Raw genomic sequence first — 6,000 nt, 5'->3', positions numbered from 1 at the left:
TTGCTAGTGTCCATGACATTGTAACTGAAACATTGCTAGTGTTTATGACATCACTTCTTTTGTAGATCTTATACCCACACTACTCTAAGGAGACCTTCATACCGACACCAATGCGGGAGACCAACTGTCTACAAGAAAACTCAAACCTTTATTCACTACTCAATTTGATACAAGACTCGCTTGCACACTCTTTGTGTGGCTATTCTACCATGACACCACTACACCACATGGCTACCTTGCAATCTCCTAGACCTCTTATGCTATGGTATGGGTAGGAGTGAGGGGAACACCTCTATTTATAGGTGCTCATGATCCTTGTGGTGTTGCCATGTGGCAACTTGCACACTTTTCTTTACAAATATCTAACTCTATAACTTTCTCTCATCCTTATCCTACCATATAAATATCTTGTTCTAGAGTATTCATAAGTTACCATGAAGCATGGCAACTCTAAGCTCTTGACATCTCCAAAGTCTTGTAGAACATTCATACTTTGCTATGATCTTATTCTTATGTATGTCAAAGTCTCTTGTGATTTCTAAAATCTTCTAGAATGTTCCAAGTATGCATTGTATATTTCAATAGTTTTCTTTTACCATTGTGTAGTGGGTGCTTTGGAAAGTGAGAAACAAGATGAGAATGGAGAAAAAATTCCCAAGATCTCCACCTGATGTAATATTTGCTATATCAGGTAGAAGAATACATGAAGAAGGCGAGGACAACTGAGCAGTTGGAGGACTTCCTATGATTTTGTTATCTGTAGTTTTGAGGCCGTGTCCCTCAGTAGCTATTTTTTCTGTTCGTCATGGTAAACTGGTGTACCCCAGTCAGAACGCTGTAACCCCCAAACTATTTGCTTTCTATAAAAGCAGGATGGTTTCTTTGTCAAAAAAAAAAGATGTTGAAATTCTGTTTCCTTTCACTTCCCCAATTCCATATGTGACAGAATGGAGCGTTGATGGAATAATCAATCACATGAAATTGGAAAGGACACAACTAGAGGTATGCCACTGAACCAAATCTTTTTGTTCATCCACATGGCTGTGCAGCTTTAGTAATATTGAAGTGTCAGGACTGAAACAAGAAATCAAGAGTACCTTGTGCTTGCCCCTTTTCTCTTTATGCACCCCCCGAAATGCCAAATGCCAGTGTTCTTGCACATTTGTATAGCTGCCAAGGTCTCTGTCTAGATTTCTTCTAGGGAACTTGTTTAATTTAAGTGGTTTCTTGAATAGCTTGTGTTGTTGGAATGTTCGCTCATTTAAGTTTAGTTCTATTAAAGAAAACATGCAACCGATTCATTTTTCCCTGGAGAAAATAAAATTTATAAGTAGTATATATATTCCAGTGAACCACTAATTTCCATATTTAGTTGCCATGTACCTGCCATTAACTCTTTTGTTATTTTTCGTTAAGATTATTGAAACTGGTTGTGCAAATAATGTTAGTCCTGGTTTGGTACCAGTTGTCCGTTTCCCAAGAAAAACTGGGAAATATCTGGTGATTGCCAGTTCAGACTTTTTGACAAATAAAAAGGTCCCTGGCAGTTTAATCACTGTTCCTGTATGGATGAGCGAATTTCAGGGGATCAATAATATATGCCTAGTTTTTATACTCGTGATATCTACAAGGGCTTCTGGGATTCCTTGGAATCTTTTTGAAGTTACTGTTGCACTTTTCATACCATTGGATCTATATCTGACTCAAAAGTTGTTTAGGGTGACGATCTTATTGAAGCAAAAAAAATTGGAGCTCAAAATTCAGGGTGATGATGCATTTAGGAAGCAAGATTATATAAATGCATCAGAATTCTACACCCAGGTATATTGTACTAAAATTATATTAACATCAACAGTGTGAAAATTGTTTAAAATGTTTAGTGATTAGTACCAGCATCTCCTTGTGTGCAGCTTGTCGTGTTGGCTGCAAAGTTTAGTTGCCTAGAGCTGTCTGTCTGTAAGAAGTGAATAATAAACCATTGACTTCGTATAATTCTTGGATAGAGAACCAAGCAATAGCTCGATTGGCAGAATCTCCATTTGAGAGACCAGCCACCCAAGCTCAAGCCTAGTGCTCGCGGGTCGTTCCCTGAAGGCTAAAGGGTTCGGTACTCCCATCTCTTAAGACAAAGCTATGGGTGTTTTCTCCCCTTGGTCAAGTTTATACCGCTAGGAAGTAATGGAGTCCATTCATTAACTTTGTTTTGATGGTATTGAGATAGTGGCTATCTGTAAGGTTCCTAAATTATGACATATACCAGTTCAAGCTTATAAATCGTAAGTCTATATAGGCACTTATTAGTGTAAAACGAGTTATCCATTTACTTGTCTATTCTGATGGTGTTGAGATATTGGTATTTATCTGACGTTAACTAAATTATATGGTAGATACCAATTTGCATTAATATATTGAGCTAGATTGGTAATTTTCTTATCCATCTAATATGGAGTGTAAAACTAATTAAGTACCTGACTAAACTGAGTCGATTTGCAATTCTGTTTTGGATTTCATAATATGTGTTGCCTCCTCGTTGTAAGACCTTGAACAGATATCAGCTTCATTTGCATTTAAATCATCCTCGTTGAAGGCTTTTCTGCAGCATAATGTTAGAACAAGATGGGCGTCGAATGTTCTGTAGTGAATACCCGTTAAGTTATATTTTTTGTGAATTGATTTTTTAATTGTATTCATTTCTCTGTTTATGAAAGCCAATCCTGAAAATACACTTCGTTATGGTTCGTCAACAGCTTATATTTTCTGAGTAACATGTATTCCGATGCATAACAAGCAGCAAAGCATGTCTCTAGGAGAAAAACAATGGCATGCCCACTATTGTATTCACAAAACTTAGTCCAACTGATGGCACTGTTTTTCGGGTCTCATAATATCCACAACTAAAATATTCTGATAAGCAAACCAGCAATTAACTAGCTTGGATAGGCCTCCTCCTTTGAGCAAGTTCAGGAGGAAGTTGAGTGATGGTGATATACTGGATGATCTATTGTGTCTGGTTTTAGGGAGGAATTCTGCAAGGGAATTACGCTTTGCCCCACAGTTTTTTTTAAAAAAATTTCATCCCAGTTCACGTGCACAAGAGCATTGGCGGGAACAGCAGCAGTATACTGAGGCAGTAAAATGCTGAGGGTTGGCCGTTATGATGCAGTACTGTTCTCAAACAGGAGTCTTTGCTGGCTTCAGAGAGGTGATGGGACAAGGGCTTTGCAAAATGCAATCAGATTCAAGATACTCCGGGCAAATGGCTAAAGGCGTACTTCCTCGAAGCCCAAGCTTTGATGCTTCTGAAGGTGCGAGGCCTGGTTCACATCTATTTTTTCTGAACGAATAGTTACGGGAGCGTGCCTATTTCATTAATAAAGAAGGAGATGTACAAGCTGGTTAACCAGCATTACAAAATGATAAAGAAGGAGGTGTACAAGCTGGCTAACCAGCATTACAAAAAGATTACTCACGCCTGACCAGCTCTGCTAGGCATTTTGCCCTGCTGCTATCCACATTCCCCCCTCTTCCTTAATTTTGGCTAAAATGGTTTGATGCAGCAGCCTAGATGAGCAACTCTACGTTACCCTGCTAGCATCAGCAGCCAGGTTGTGAGTGTGAGCACAGGACGTCATGGGCACTTAGCACAGCAAGCCTCGTGCTTATTTCAGGTTCCCTTTCTCGCGGTTCCAGCGTGAAGTTCACTGAGCCCCCTCTTCGGATTCGGGCCGTTCCTTTCTTTCTGGCCACCTTGCGACCCCGCGCGCGTGAAAAGGGCCGTGAGAACATACGGGTTCCCACGTGATGATGTTGGCGACGCTCTGGCCTCTGCCGCCGATCAGGCGTTGCACAACGTCCACTGAGCCTTTGCCGACCGACGATACCTGTCAGCCGCAGCCGGGCTCCTCCGCCGCGACTCCATCATCCTATACCCATCCGCACTGGCAAATGTGACAAAAACGCAAGACTCGGCTGCATGTCAGCGTCGCTCTGGCCAGGTTCTCGGCACGATGCATCATACATGTACGTGTCCCGTGTCGGCATTCCGCGCCACAGCCCGCGAACGATTCCAAGTAGCACGCACAGGTGTAGGCGTCGCGATCGCAGGTGCAGTAACTTGGCCGCCAGAGCCGTGCGCCGCGGGCAACCGGCGCCATCGACGCATTGAAGCCGAAAAGGCGCCCCGGTGCCGTCTCGTCGGCCGACGCCGACGCGACATGCAAGCTACCAGCAGCTCGTCGTCTCATCGTTATCGGCTCGTCGTCGCATGGCTGGGTATGTACGATAAGGTGTCGTCGCTCGTTGACATTGCCTCGCCGAGCGCGACGGGTGCGTGCACCGCAAGCGCGACGTGCGCCGTGTCCGGACGGACGCCCCGGCCGGGGACCCTTGGCGACGATGGGTGCCGTGGGAGCGCCCGTCCCCATCCCTCGCCGGCCCGGACGCGCCGTCCAACAGCAGCGGCTGCGGCCGGGCGCGCCGTGCACGTAGGTCTCCCCCACCCCTCCTGGCAGGTGCCCGCGGTCGGCATCTGCGCGGCCACCATCTCAATCCTCATCTCATCTCCTCGCGCGTCGTCTCCCTTGCCTTCGCTGGAGGTCGCCGCGGACGTCTCCTGCTGACGTTACCTTGCCGTCGTCGGAGGAGAGCAGCTTGCCCGACTTGCCGTCCTTCCTCCGGCTTCACTGGAGCTGGAACACTCGATGCTCAGCAAAAAATCGCTGGGGCGAATTCCTGAGCGTGTTGTCGAGGTGACGCACCGGTGATGGCAGCCATCCACCCCGGCAGGGCCCTTCATCACCCGTCCACGTCGGCGCGAAAACTTTTCAACCCCACTGGAATTCTGATCGGGACAGTTACATGGACGCGTTGCTTTCTTGTTGTTTTCTCCAATGTCAAATGTGAAGCTGCAACGAAAAGGAGGGCAGAGGGAAGAAAAAAAAGAAAAGAAAAGGCGATATTCCCTTTTTCTTTCATATATTCGGGGTCGAGGGAAAGCGAGAGCTTTTTATTTGCAATCATCATCAAGAGGATGCATGGGAGGGAGGGGGATTTTCAGCGTGCACTATAGAACTAGTAGTAGCAGGACCATCTGCTTATACAAATTTTCAACTGTGGTGGGGACTTTAAGAATTGCCAACCTAATCCCAGAAAGAATAACCGGTGAAGTGAACCAGCAAGGGAGTTCATTGACATGGAAAGATACACACATATAAAACATTTGCATATGCCGAAAGCAACCCCCATTCCCCTGCCACTAACCAATAGGATTGATGGATCTTATCGGCACTTTGAAAAGCAAGTGACAGATCTCTGTCACCCCATTTATCCACGGGCTCTATCCAGCAGCTAGCTAGCATCGAAATTTTATGACATGCCATCTTTGTTACTACTCCTACTATGTAGTATATGTACTAGTAGTAAGTAGCTGAAAACGAAATGACCCTACAGAAAGCACCGTTTGGGTTTGGAGATACCATTGTTTATTCAACCTGTTCTTTGATTTCCGTTATTTTTACCTCTGAGGGTAGATCACGACGATATGGTCTAGTAGATTGCTGTGTTTTATACCCCAAACTGCCAAACGATGTTAGGAAGTGGATGTGGTGTTAAACAGCTTGCTTCTGCGTTCTCGTGAAACATCTTCCGTCCTCTTCTTTGGATCGACATAACGCAATTCTGGACGAGGATGGCAGTTTTTTTTATATAAAAAAAAGACGTAATATCGAAAAAGATGTGTCTCAAATCTTCCCTGCTTAGTCAAATTTCTAGTAAATATTTTAGGAAATTTGGTAAAACATTTAATTGAGAGATATCGATGTGAAGGTACGCCCAGAAGGATCCCTCTAATTATGCACGCCAGACATTTTAGTGTTTGTTTTTGTTTTTCACGAGACGTTGGTATTTCCTGAGGATCGGATGATGAAATCACCGTAATTCTATGGGCATGTTTGGATACGCATCTCCTAGCCACGCTTAATTATATTCTAAGCGAAGATTTTC

This window comes from Setaria italica, chromosome I (genome assembly GCF_000263155.2).
Source record: "Setaria italica strain Yugu1 chromosome I, Setaria_italica_v2.0, whole genome shotgun sequence".
In the NCBI taxonomy this organism is placed as follows: Eukaryota; Viridiplantae; Streptophyta; class Magnoliopsida; order Poales; family Poaceae; genus Setaria; species Setaria italica.
Note: the sequence above shows the minus strand (reverse complement) of the source record.